This window comes from Pelophylax lessonae, assembly GCF_965119305.1.
Source record: "Pelophylax lessonae genome assembly, chromosome: 11".
Classification (NCBI taxonomy): Eukaryota; Metazoa; Chordata; class Amphibia; order Anura; family Ranidae; genus Pelophylax; species Pelophylax lessonae.
In genome coordinates this window covers 81267758-81282606 of record NC_138778.1, presented here as the reverse complement: position 1 = coordinate 81282606, position 14849 = coordinate 81267758, and the positions used below count along the sequence as shown (strand labels likewise).

At 47.8% G+C, this 14849-nt stretch overlaps 1 protein-coding gene across 2 annotated transcripts in view; it reads right to left on the bottom strand.

Annotated features, from left to right (window-relative positions):
• Nucleotides 1–14849, bottom strand: part of MLX (MAX dimerization protein MLX) — a 462488-nt gene that overhangs the window by 140454 nt on the left and 307185 nt on the right. The gene's annotated exons all lie outside the window — the stretch shown is intronic.

The window sequence follows — 14849 nt, the reverse complement described above, 5'->3', positions numbered from 1 at the left end:
ACGTTGTATTCTGTGGCTGAAGGTACATTAAGCATTCACAGGATACAGAAGTGTTGGCCATAAAAGGCCCCAAAAATTAGGCATTCAATGGACATGAAATGCCTTTTATGCCGCTGTATTTGCCGAAGACGAGGACCATGAATTGTTGTGGGTGGATGGCGGTCTGGCAAATATTTGTGGCCTGTCATGGGGAATGTAAATGAAACATGGTCTACTGGTCACATGTGTTGAATTCCTCAAAGATCCATGCCTCGTTCATTTTTATAAATGTGAGGTAGTCTACACTGTCATGAGCTAGGCGAGTGCGCTTATCGGTCACGATCCCCCCTGCTGCACTGAATGTCCTTTCCGACAGGACATTGGATGGGGGGGGAGCCAACAGTTTCATTGCAAATTGTGCAAGCTCTGGCCAGAGGTCAGGCTTTCCCACCCAGTAGTCCAGAGTTCATCACTCCTCAGAGTGTCCACATCGGCCGTTAACCTGATGTAGTCAGACACCTGTCGGTCTAGGAGTTCCCTGATGCTGGTTCTGGAGCACAGCTGTTGAAGGGTCGGCTGAAAGAAGGATCTCATATCTGAAGTGACAACACATCTTCAAACCGCCCTCTTCTTGCAGGCGCTGTTGGATTGCCACCCGCAACTGTCTCTCAGTGACTGGAAATTCCTTTGCCACCGCATGCAAAAGCAGAATGCAGCATTTCTGGCAGTAAGGCCTGGAAGTGCTGCATTCTGACCGCCCTCTGTGATGGTGGTAACATTTCTGACATTTTTTGTTTGTACCGGGGGTCTAAGTACGTTGCCACCCAGTACTGGTCCTTGTCCTTTATGCTTTTTATATGGGGGTCCTCCTTAAAACACTGGAGCACGAAGGCCCCCATTCGCACTAAACTCGTCCTCGTTCTCCACGGACAACACCAGGGATCCCGGACAGGTTTAAAGCATGATCTTCTTGATCCTCCTCATCCGCCCCGGCACCATCCTCCTCTGACTCCTCTTCAGACTCCTGTTGTTGACTTGCCTCAGATGGAGTAGCACCCCCTGGGAATTCATCCAACATTGCGACTTCCTGATCTTCCTGCTCCTCGACGGCTTGTTCAATGACACAACGCAATGAAAAAAGGAAAGAAGGCGTAAGGTACGATGTTACTGATGGCGCACTGGCCGTGACTGATCAATTTGGTGATCTATCAAATGGCCGCAGAAGTCTGCATGCGTCGCGCATGAGCAGCCACTGTCGAGGTGAAAAAAACCTGTCCTGCTGCACAGCTCTTACAGGTAGTCGTTAACTGCCATTTCTGCTGGAGCAGCCTATCAAGCATATGCAACGTTGAGTTCAATTGCGTCGGGCAGTCACAAATAGGACGCCTGACGGGCAGGTTGTGTCACCGCTGAATGTCAGCAAAGCGAGCCATGGCTGTGTAAGATCTTATGAAATGGCCCAAGATTTTCCTGGCCTGCCGCAAGACGTCCTAGACCCCAGGGTATTTGGCACCGAATCGCTGCACGACCAAGTTCAGGACGTGTGCCATGCATGGCACGTGTGTTATTTTGCCCTGTTTCAGCGCGCTCAGCAGATTGGCACCGTTGTCGCACACCACTTTACCAACTGTCAAATTGTGCGGTGTCCGCCACTGATCTGCCTGTGAATGCAAAGCTGAAAGGAGTGCAGGACCAGTGTTGTGGCTCTTGGCTTCCAGGCACAACAGACACAGCACAGCATGGCAACGTCTCACCTGGCATGTGGAATAGGTTCTGGGGATCTTGGACAGCGCAGCGGAAGAGACGGTAGCAGCGGAAAAGGAGGAGGTAGCAGCGGAAAAGGAGGAGTCAGCCGAGGAGGAGAGGGAGGATGGAGTAGGAGGAGAAGAAGAGGCAGGCCTGCATGCAAACCATGGTGGTAAAACCAAATCTACTTGGGTGCCATGGTTTACATGCTTGACGGCCGTCAGAAGGTTCACCCAGTGGGCAGTAAAAGTGATATACCTTCCCTGCCCATGTTTGCTAGACCATGTGTCTGTGGTCAGATGCATCTTGGCACTGACACTGTGTGCCAGAGATACATTCACTTTCCGCTGAACATGGCCATACATCTCTGGAATGCCCTTCTGCGAGAAATATTTCCTGCCTGGGACCTTCCATTGTGGTGTTCCAATGGCCACAAATTTCCGAAAGGCCTCCGAGTCCACCAGTTGATATGGCAGTAGTTGGCGGGCTATCAGTTCCGACAAGTCAGCAGTCAAACGTTGGGCCACGGAAGCCTGCCTTTTTCCAGAACAACGTGAGGACCTGATGATGGAAGGTGGAGTGGAGGACAATTGTGAGGAGAGAGGAGAAGGAGAAGAGGCTGGCCGGTGAGAGGCAGGAGTGTGGCTTTTTGGGTTCTGACGGTGTTGCTCCCACTGGGCTCGATGAAGCCCACACGGCGGAGCCATGTGTCGGCGTTCTGGGAGCACCAGATGTGACCGTAGATGATTGATGGCTCGCTCCTGATACATTTGCAGTCTGCTTTGTCCCCCCTGTGCAATGCAAGTTCCGCCTGCTTCTCCTCCCTATCTGCTGGTCTGTCTCTCCCTCTGAACTCCCCTCCTCTTCCTCTCTAGTGGGCACCCATGTGACGTCCATAGACACGTCATCATCCACGTCACCTTCCCCACCACTAACATTCGAGATCTCCGAGTAGGCAGCAACCTCAGGACTAACCTGCTTGGGCAGCAAAAGAGGCAATATTGTTGCAGCCCACAAATACACTTATACAAGTATACTCAGATAACACCCCACTTCAATATGTGGTATTGGGGGGCCACAGGTTTATCACACCAGTTCTACAAATAATTGGCCAGTAACTGTTATCACTGTGTGTAGTACAGTTAACGCAGCAAAAGAGCCAAATTTTTGCAGGACTAAAATACACTCTTAGAAAAGTATACTGTTAACCACTTGCCGACTGCTCACAGTATATTTACTGCGGCAGTGTGCCCCTCACAGGCAGAGCGACGTAGTACTAGGTCACTAGCCTGTGAGGCTCTGGGGAGCGAGCGTGCGCCGCCGGAGGCGCGGTCATGGACCCCCCCACGCGTGTGTCCGGCGGACCCGATGTCCGCCGGTCACTCGGCGATCGTCGCTGCAGAGGGAGAAAGTCAGACGGCTGATGTAAACAAGCCGCCTGTCATTCTCCCCTGTGTAGAAACAGTGATCACACGGTTCTACTATGTAGGACCGTTGATCATTGTTCCTACAGCCCAAGCCACAGCCAATCACAGTTAGAATCACGCCCCTAGGGGGACACACAGCCCCTCCCTCTCAAAAAAAGTTAACCCCTTCACTGCCAGTGTAATTTTACAGTAACAGTGCATATGTATAGCACTGATTACTGTAGAAATGTCACTGGTAACCCCAAAAGTGTCAAAAATGTCAGTCAAGGGTCCGATCTGTCCGCCCCAATGTCGCAGTCCCGCAAAAAAAATTGCAGATCGCCGCCATTACGCGTTAAAAAAAAAAAAACAAAAATGACAAAAATCTTTCCCTTTGTTAGTAAACGCGATAACTTTTGCGCAAACCAATCAAAATACGCTTTTTGCGATTTTTTTTTACTAAACATATGTAGCATAAAACAAATTGGCCGAAAATGTTAAAAAATTTTAATTTTTACATTTTTTTGGGGAATTTCATATAAAAAAATGTGAAAAATATTGCTATTTTTGCAAAATTGATGCTCTTTTTTTGTTTATAGCGCATGATCAAAAAATCGCACAGGTGATCAAATACCACCAAAAGAAAGCTCTGTTTGTGGGAAAAAAAGGACGCCAAATTTGTTTAGGTACAGCGTCGCACGACCGCGCAATTGTCCGTTAAAATCACGCAGTGCCGAATCGCAAAATAGGCCCTGGTCAGGAAGGGGGTAAAATCTTCCAGGGCTTAAGTGGTTAAAGAACACCCCACTTCAATATGTGGTATTGGGGGGCCACTGGTCTATCACACCAGTTGTACAAAAAATTGGCCAGTGAGTTTGGTACTGTGTGTAGCGGAGTAAACGCAGCAAAAGAGGCAATATTGTTGCAGGACACAAAAACACTTATACAAGTATACTCAGATAACACCCCACTTCAATATGTGGTATTGGGGGGCCACTGGTCTATCACACCAGTTATAATACTTTAAAAGTGCTTTTGTCACGGTTTGTAGTTCTGCTGTAGAAACGCTCAACACACCAGTCACAATGCTGCACAATACATATCCACTATAATATGCTTTCTATATTACAAAGTATATTATTAGTGGATTACACCCCTATATAGTGCACTGCACACCTATAACAAATACCAGTCCTTAAAATGACTTTTGTGGACCTTAACAGAGCGATTTGTGTCACTGGCGATCTGTCCCTGGTGCACACAGAAAACCTCTCCCTACCCTGACAAAAGAGACAGTACACCTATACCAAATACCAGCCCTTAAAAGGACTTTTGTGGATCTTAACAGAGCGATTTGTGTTACTGACTATCTGTCCCTGGTGCACACAGCAGACCTCTCCCTACACTCACAAAAAGCAGAATGTGAAATGGCCGCCAGCTCAGGTCTATTTATAGGGTAGGGAGTATGTCCATGTGCTGCAATTTTTCAATTGGCTGTCCCGTTCCACCTGATGGCTGTGTCAGGGGTCAAAGTTCTCACCAATGTAAACTAATATGGCCGCCGTGAACAACGCCATGTGTTCGCAAAATCGGCGGGCTGCGAACGAGCAAAGTTCACCGTGAACCGACCGCCGGGCGAACCGCAAGGCCATCCCTGACAGGTAGGGAGAGAAAGAAGACAGAACATTACACGATAAGACCTACCCCAAAAATAAGCCCTACTGTGTCTTTTGGTGCCAAAATTAACATAAGACCCGGTCTTCTTTTCAGGAAAACACGGTAGATTTGAGGCTCTACTGTTCCCCCATCTCCGATATAGAAAAAGCAGCCAACTCAGCTCTGCGGTGCAGTCCCGAGATATGCCCAGCCAGCAGCTGCAATACAAGCCCCCAGTAGGTGAACACCCTGAGCCCGCTATGATACTGGCAACCATGGACTTCTCTCCTATGTATTTAGCACCCCAGCTAGCCACAACCGCTCCGGAACACACAACCACTCCCATAGTCTTTTATGGGAAAAAAAAATGTTTTTTTACATGGAGGAGAGAACTGTCAGAATAGGCCTTGTCGTCTTAAAGTGACAACTTGATGTACGTCATTGGACTTCAAGTGGTTTTAGCAATTGCAGGCATCACTATGGTATAGTTTTTTTTTAGAGGGGAAAAATAATATAGGACTTTAAAAGGCAGCCACTCATAACCCTGTGGAGAAAAAGAACTCTAGTATTAGGATAAAAAATAAATTTTATTCAAAAATCTTAAAAAAATTGCGTAAAATCCATACACAAACCATGTCCTTCCTTATCCACAATGGCAAACTATTGTAGGCAATCCTAGGAGGGAATGATGGATACATTTATTTTGGAGACTTCAGGTTCAGGAAACTCCCAGACTGACCTTAACACCTATTCTCTTAAAGTAAAACAACTACTAATTAGGAAGTCCAACCTATCTTGGCACAATAGATTTTTTCGAGAAATATTTAGAACAATGCGTCCCGTTTGGACTATGTATTCATATTTTTCCAACTATACCACAGGTCAGTAGAGATCTGAAAGAAGCATGGGAACAGAACCTTCAAGCTTGCTCATTTAGAATGATGCAACTTTTGATGGTTCATTATCAGACAGAACTAACAATAATAGAAGAACAGATTCAAATGCTATTAGCACAAATTCCAGGAAACGATAAACCTAACTATCACATCCAACAAAAAGCCCTTCCAAGAATTCTTAGAAAATCTAATAAGTATTATAAATAAAAATAAAAACATGTCCAGGGATCTCTTAGTACAGGACAGGCATATAAATGGACACATGCCAATAGAAATAATGGGAGAAATCCCCCCCCCCCCTTTAAACGCTCACAAAAGAGCACTTCTGAACATTCACAACATGACCGAGACATTTCTACTTTAATGACTTCACTTTCCTCACACCAAAGCGAGTCTTCCCTTAGGCGCACACCAACACATACTGGGTGAGGCAAACATAAGAGAGGTAGTGCAAAAACACGGAATATAAAACCAAAAAAACACAATTCACTGAAAGACACCCATTTGGATGCACATGGTACTCAATCGAATTCTTTTCAAAATATCACAGGTGGGGGGGCGTGGCCTGAAGCTGCATGGCGTAAGACGTGGCTTACAGGAGCTCCACTGGCACTCTCATTAATCACTTATCCTACCTAAACTCCTGCTCCTGAACTGGACCGTGCCCTACCTCTGGTGCCTGTGCCCCCAGCAGTGGTATGTCTCCCCCTGGCAAAACATCTGAAGCGGCCGCAAAGCTGGACAAATACCGCCACAAGGACAAGGACTCCCTGGCCGAAGATGGCGGCGCCTCATCGGCTGACTCAGAACCTCCTGCTGCTGATTTCACACTGGTCTTGGAGGCCATCTCAACTTGACAAGCGACTTTGACTTCCAAAATCGAGGAGGTCAAGGTGGGCGTGTCTCTCATCCGCCAGGACCTGCAGCGGCTGTGAGACCGGGCCTCGGAGACCAAGGTCCCGCGTTTGAAGGCTTCCTGGGACCAGGCCACACGCCATATTGCCCAGCTTCAGTTTAAGCAGGACGACCTGGAAAACTGTATGCGCCGCAATAACTTGCGCTTTGTCTGTCTTCGAGAGGGTGCTGAGGGCACTGCTTCGGCCACATTTCTGGAGGACCAGCTTGTTAAAACGTATGGCCGGGAGTCCTTCTCGCACTCCTTCATGGTGGAAAGAGCTCATCGAATGCCAGCTAAACCGCCCCCCCCCCCCCGGGGGCCCTGGCGAGAGTTTTCATTGCTAAGTTTCTCAACTATAGGGACCGGGATGCCATCTTCCATCTGTCCCGCGACAAGAGGAACATACCGCATCTCAATGCTCAAGTCCTTGCATTCCCAGATTTCTCTGTGGTGGTTCAACGCTGCAGTCGTTTTACTGAGATTAAGCGGAGATTACGGGCCTGTAATCTGAAGTATGTGATGCTGTTCCCGGCCCGCCTCAGGGTTGTTGGTGAGGATCGGGTGCACTTTTTTGAGGATCTGGATGCGGCCTTGGAGTGGTTGGATAGACTTCGCCCTGCCTGAACTGTGAGTTCTGTATCTTCTGTTGCCCCCCTCAATGGCGACCATGCTCTACTTTTTGTGCTCCCTGTGCCACTTCCCTGCTGACGCTGGAGGTGGCCTGTTTTTCGCCCTGACCCGGGTCCATACGCTGCTTGTACACGGACTCTCCTGTGTTTCCCCCTTTTTATTTTTCTCCGTTGACCCCCGGTTGCTGTCCCTGTCCTGGATTATCCAGGCTTAGACGTTGACTCTGAACCGTTGCTTACCTCTGGAACCTCCAAACTGTTGTTTGTCAAACAGAAGATCTTTGAGCATGGGGAATGCCCGTGCCGGCTGTTGGCCTACCTAGCCCATCTGGATGCCCGCCCGCCGGTGGTTATCTCCCTGGCTGCCCCGGATGTTACGATTGTTACTGATGTTAATACTGTTGTGCATAGGTTTGCTGGCTTTTTTTCCATGAAACATACTCCTCTAGGGTGGACTACGACCCCCTCAAACTTACGGCGTTGTTGGATAGACTCTCTCTCCCCCAATTGTTGGAAGAGCAGGTGCAAGGCTCCTGGCCTTGATGGACTGCCAATTGAGTTTTACACACATTTCTCCTCTGTTCTCATACCCAGACTCTTGGCTCTATACCAGACGATCTTTGAGGAGGCTGCCTTACCTGACTATGCGTGAGGCCCTTATTGTATTGATACCCAAGCCCGGGAAGGACCTGCTCAGACCGGACTCCTACAGACCTATATCTCTCCAACAATCTGATGTGAAGATTTTAGCTAAAATTCTTACCCTTTGTCTCAACAAGGTGATCCTTACACTGATACACTCTGATTAGATGGGCTTTATGCCTACCAAAAACACAGCGTATAATACCACATAGTTACATAGTTAGTGGAATGAAAAAAGGCATCAGTCCATCCAGTTCAACCTATGATGTGTGTGTGTGTTTGCTGTTAACCGTACATTGTATACCCCTGTATGTTGTGGTCTTTAAGGTGCCCATCTAATAATTTTTTTTTAAACTATCGATGATCCCTGCTCATACGACTGTTTGTGGAAGAGAATTCCACATCCTTACTGCTCTGACAGTGAAGAACCCCCCACGTACTTTAAGGTTAAACCGCCTTTCCTCTAGTTTTAGTGAGTGACCAAATGTCTTATTGTATTCCCTTTCTCTGAATAGTTTGTTCCTTATGCTAGGGTCGCCAGTACAGTATTTGTACATTGATATCATATCCCCCCTTAATCGTCTCTTCTCCAGAGAGAATAAGTTCAGTGCTTGTAGTCTTTCCTCGTAGCAGATGTCCTCCATTCCCCTAATTATTTTTGTTGCCCTTCTCTGGACTCTTTCCAGTCCCAGCACATCCTTCCTGAGGACCGGTGCCCAGAACTGGACAGCATACTCCAGATGTGGCCGGACCAGAGTTTTGTAGAGAGGGAGAATAATCTCTTTATTTCTGGAGTGAATCCCCTTTTTTATACATGCCAGTATTCTGTTGGCTTTGCTTGCAGCGGCTTGGCATTGCATGCCACTGCCAAGCCTGTTGTCTACTAGTACCCCCAGGTCCTTTTCCATCTTAGATTTACCCAGAGGTTCCCCCTCTAGTGAGTAGCTTGCTTTCGTGTTTCTGGCACCCAAGTGCATTACTTTACATTTTTCAACATTAAACATCATCTGCCATGTAGTTGCCCACCCCATTATTTTGTTCAGGTCCGCTTGTAAGGTTTCCACATCCTGCATAGAAGATATTGGCATGCTTAGTTTAGTATCATCCGCAAATACTGAGATTGTACTAGATATCCCCTCCTCTAGATCATTTATGAATTAATTAAACAGGATTGGCCCCAGGACAGAACCTTGGGGGACCCCACTTTCCACACCCGCCCAATTGGAGTACTCCCCATTAATCGCCACCCTTTGCACTGTCCCCTGGAGCCAGTTCTCTATCCAGGTACTCGCCTTATGGTCCATACCTACCTTTCTTAGTTTGTACAGTAAGCGTTTGTGGGGAACGATGTCAAAGGCCTGTAACGCTCCTGCGTTTCTTATATGGTGTGGATTTTCAGCTGCAGAAATAGTTCCACATCAGTAGTCATGTAAGAGATATGCTGAGATACCATTCCCAACCTCAATGACTCATCATGTGTGGAAGGTCTTATTTCAGCCAGTAAATACACACAATTAGCAAGCTGGTTCCTAGAGTGACTTTATATATGTGGTAACACAATGATGAAGGTTGAGGGATAGGTTGAGTGGAGGTGGTAGGTGATAGACACTTGAAGGTGAGACAATAGCAGATGGATGCAGGAAGGTTTAGCAATGTTGTATGATAGCAGATGATAGAATAGCAGGTGGACATACAAAAGAGATCAACCCAGTGCAGAAAAGTAGCAGTAGTCTCAAGAGCTAGCAATCTAGGTTATGCAGATGTGATAAACAGTCTTTACTATGCAGAGCTAGATAGTGTAAGCTTAGTATAAGTTTATAGAGAATTCCCCTGCGGGGTACTTAGCACTATTAGCGATACAGCCGAAGGGTGGTTCAGGAGAGGCGGATGATCCAGAAGCGGGATACAGGGATCAGCGCAGCGAGGTTCCGTCAGTGAAGTAAGCTTGCAAGCATGGAAGCTTCAAGCAAGGTTAGCATCCAGGTAAGGGTGTTTGAACGAACACATGTGAGTGAGAACCGGCGCTTTAAATAGCCATCTAGTCCGGCGCTGGGTGATGACAGCTCCAGTCTTAAAGGTGTATGCGCACCTTTCCAAAAGTAAATGGTGGGGCGCATACACTTGTGGAAAGTGTAATTTAGGGTACCAAAGGTACCGGAACATTACAATACCCCCCCTTAAGGCCTGCTCCTGAAGGCCTCTGGAGCTGGTTTGTCTGGGTATCTCGCATGAAAATTGCGGATTAATCTAGGGGCATGTATGTCAGAGGTGTTTAGCCAGGTGTCGTCTTGGGGCCCATAGTTCTTCCATCTAACCAAGTACTGAAGTCTTCTTCTGTAGATACGAGAATCCAGAATCTCTTTTATCTCGTATTCTTCTCCACCTTCAACTTGTACAGGAGGGGGAGGTGGAATATTAGGCCTTATTCCTTGGTCCGGAACATGGGGTTTTAGTAGCGACACATGGAAAATGGGATGGATTTTTAGGTCCATTGGCAATGTAAGCTGCACTGCAGCTTTTCCAATAAGTTTCTTGATTGGGAAAGGTCCCAAGAACAGAGGTCCAAGCTTTTTGCTAGGGATCTTCAGTCTCAAGTTTTTTGTTGAGAGCCAAACGAGGTCCCCGATAGTATACTGTGGAGAAGGTCTTCTACGAAGATCATAGTACTTCTTTTGTTGACTGTGAGCGTGTGCAATGGTAGTATTTAGTAAACCCAGAGAATCCTTTATTTGGGTAAGATAGTCTGAGGCTACTGGGTTATTTGAAGGAAGGATGCGTGGAGGGAGAATAGAGGGATGGAACCCATAGTTCAAGTAGAACGGACTCTGCTTGGTTGTACTGTGAGTTGCGTTGTTGTAGGCAAATTCTGCCAGGGGGAGAAGATCCAACCAATCATCCTGTTGGTAAGAAGTGTAACAACGTAAATACTGCTCGATGCATTGGTTGACTCTCTCAGTCTGTCCGTTGGTCTGCGGATGGTAAGGAGAAGTGAGCTTCCGCTCAATCCGTAGTATGTGACATAGTTCTTGCCAGAATTTAGAAATAAATTGGGATCCATGGTCAGACAGAAGAGTTTTTGGGATACCATGTAATCTGAAGACATGTTTCATCAGGAGTTCTGCCGTTTGTTTGGACGAAGGTAGTCTGCGAATAGCAATGAAATGTGCCATCTTTGTCAGATGGTCCACTGACACCAAGATGGTATTAAATCCTTTGGAAGGAGGCAATTCTACGATGAAGTCCAATGACAAAACCTCCCATGGAGTTTGGGGTATTGGTAGACTGCATAGTAGACCGGATGGTCTCGTAGTGTCAATTTTGGACCTGGCACAGACATTGCATGAAGAGACGAATTTTTGTATAGATGTTTTCATGTCAGGCCACCAGAATTGCCGAGAAATCAAATTGAAAGTCTTTGTCATACCCATATGTCCTGCCATAGGCACATCATGCGATAATTCCAAGATCTTGGTGCGTAGGGTAGGTGGTATGTAAAGTTTGTCGTTGTAGTAGAGGAAGCCTTCTGCATCAGTATTTAGTTGTGGTGGGGGTGAATCCAAACTTATACCATGCAGAACCTCTTCCTTTAAGGAACGGACAACTCCAATAATGCGTTTGTGAGGTATTATAGGAACGGAAGGGATTTCAAAGTAGTTTTCTTCAGTTAGTCGTGATAGTGCATCCGCCTTTTTGTTCTTATCTGCAGGTGTGTAGGTCACTAGGAAGTTAAACCTTAGAAAGAATAGTGACCATCGTACCTGTCGATGCGAGAGAGTTTTGCTAGTCTGAAGATATTAGAGGTTTTTATGGTCCGTGTATATAATTATTGGTAGTTGGGTGCCTTCGAGTAAATGTCGCCAATTCTCCAGAGCCAATTTTATAGCAAGCAGTTCCTTTTCACCCACGGGGTAATTTATCTCGGGACTGCTCAGGGATTTAGAAAAAAAAGCGACTGGATGAAGTGGTGAAGTGTGGGTAGGTCGTTGGGAGAGTATTGCTCCTACTGCCATGTTTGACACATCTACCTCCAGAATGTATTGGAGGGATGGGTCTGGATGGCGTAATATGGGAGCGGAAGTAAACCTTGTCTTTAACAAGTGGAAAGCCTTATTTGCTTCTTCTGACCATTTAAATGGTATTTTTATGCTAGTGAGCTGTGTGAGGGGTCTCACAATAGCAGAAAAGTTTTTTATGAACTTCCTGTAGAAATTTGAAAATCCCAGGAATCGCTGTAGTGCCTTGCGTGTAGTTGGTGTAGGCCAATCCTGAATGCAGGATATTTTACTCATGTCCATCTCGATTCCTGTTTTGGATATGATGTAGCCTAGAAAGAGTACCTCATCTTTATGGAACAAGCATTTCTTCAGCTTCAGCCTTCCGGAGGCGGCGCTGAGAGAAACCGGAAGTGTGTGTACGTGCGGCAAGGGAGCGAGGAGGAAGAGGAGCTGCGGGGACACGTGCGGGGGGAGCCGCACAAGGGGTGCGGGTGCACCGTGCAGGGGGCCGGTAACCATCAACTGAGCGGCGGTGGAGGACGGGAGCCGCTAGAAGAGCAGAGGGAGCGGCAGCAGGGACGTGAACAACCGCACCAGGATACCGGGTGCAGGGACCGAGGAAGAGCGCGGCGGGGGAGGTCAGAAACTGCCTCCCTTAGTGCCTGGATGAAGAGGAGGAGGACCGTCCGTGCCCAGTGAGGAGGAGGAGACATCCGTCCCAGTGTGTGTGTGTGGCAGCAGCTGTGAGTACGGCAGCAGCTGCAAACAGGGAGAAAGCTGTGTGACTGAGCTCTGTGAGAAATCAATAGCTGTTTGACAGTGCTGCGACTGACTGCTGTGTGACTCTCTCTGCAACAGAGTACCTGGGAAGTCTGGTGAGTATCCTTGCGACTGGTAAGTATCTTGCGACTGGTAAGTATCCTTGCGACTGGTGAGTATCCTTGCGACTGGCGAGTATCCTTGCGACTGGCGAGTATCCTTGCGACTGGTGAGTATCCTTGCGACTGGTGAGTATCCTTGCGACTGGTGAGTACCCTTGCCACTGGTAAGTATCTTGTGACTGGTGAGTATCCTTGCGACTGGTAAGTATCTTGTGACTGGTGAGTACCCTTGCGACTGGTAAGTATCTTGTGACTGGTGAGTATCCTTGCGACTGGTGAGTATCCTTGCGACTGGTGAGTATCCTTGCGACTAGTGAGTATCCTTGCGACTAGTGAGTATCTTGACGACTGGTGAGTATCCTTGCGACTGGTGAGTATCCTTGCGACTGGTGAGTATCCTGCGACTGGTGGGTATCTTTGCGACTGGTGAGTATCTTTGCGACTGGTGAGTATCCTTGCGACTGGTGAGTATCTTTGCCACTGGTGAGTATCCTGCGACTGGTGAGTATCCTGCGACTGGTGGGTATCTTTGCGTCTGTTGGATCTTTGCGACTGGTGAGTATCCTTGCGACTGGCGAGTATCGTTGCGTCTGTTGGATCTTTGCGACTGGTTAGTATATTAGCGACTGGTGAGGACCCCAGGTTTAGTACCAGGGGAGACAGAGGTAGTGTAGGTAAGGAAGAGCAGGTCGTTAATATTATCCCCATAGAGTAGAGGGTAATAATGTCCAACAGGATTGCGGATGCTACTCAGTGCACTTCTTGCTGCATGTATGCGTTCCTTGATGAACCAATCGAGGGCGAATACTGCTGTGCAAGATGTGAGCGACTTGTTGCTCTGGTAGACCAGATCCTGGACCTACAGAACACAGTGGCAACACTGCGTGGCATCAACAACCTGGAAAGGAGCTTGGACATTGCCTATCAGGCGCTGGTAGGGGCCAGCATAGAGGAGGGAGGAACAGAGGAGACGCAAGCAGCAGAGGTACGCAGCTGGGTGACTGTTAGGAAGGGTAGAGGGATGAGTGCCAGGGAGGCCAATCCTGAGTTGGTACACCCTAACAAATTTGCCGAGTTGCAGGTTGAGGGGGATATCAACTCAGGGGTGGCAGAGCTGGAGAACGCGCCCTCCCCCAGCTGCCAGGGGGGGGTCGGTTTCAGGAAGAAGGGGGGCCGTAACTCAGGAAAGGTTAGAAAGGTTGTGGTAGTTGGGGACTCAATTATCAAGAGGACAGAGAGGGCAATCTGTAAAAAAGATCTCGTGAACCGAACAGTTTGTTGCTTACCGGGCGCCCGAGTTCGGCACATCGCAGATCTGGCAGACAGATTGATGGGGGGGGCTGGGGATGACCCAGCGGTCATGGTGCATGTGGGCACTGATGACAAAGTTAAAGGTAGGTGGAGGATCCTTAAGAACGATTTCAGGGACTTAGGTAATAGATTGAGGAAAAGGACCTCCAAGGTGGTTTTCTCTGAAATACTGCCTGTACCTCGAGCCACACAGGAGAGGTAGAAGGAGATTAGGGAACTTAACAAGTGGCTAAGGAATTGGTGTAGGAAGGAGGGGTTTGGGTTCCTGGAGAACTGGGCTGACTTCTCAGTCGGCTACCGGCTCTTTAGTAAGGATGGGCTGCACCTTAATGGGGACGGTACAGCTCTTTTGGGGAGAAAGATGGCCACCAAGTTGGAGGAGCTTTTAAACTAGGAGACGGGGGGGAGGGCTCAGAAGTAGAGTCAGTCAGGAGGGAGCAGAGGACTGAAGGCAGCTGTAGGGTCAGCAGCGACAGTAGGTCCACAATGTCAATTGGCAGGTCTGTGCGGGAAAATCTCAGACCAAACAGGAATAAACATAACCGCCAATTGCGCTTAACTTCCGTAAAACTAAGAGGGGTATATGCTAATGCCAGGAGCCTAGCTAATAAAATGGATGAGTTGGAAATATTGGTACATGAGGAGGACATAGACCTTGTGGGAATAACAGAGACTTGGTTCGACCCCTCACATGACTGGCTGGCCAATATCCAAGGGTATTCGGTGTACCGGAAGGACAGGGTAGGAAAAAGAGTGGGAGGGGTATGTCTCTATGTCAAGAACAATATAAAGGTGATAGAAAGGAGTGAC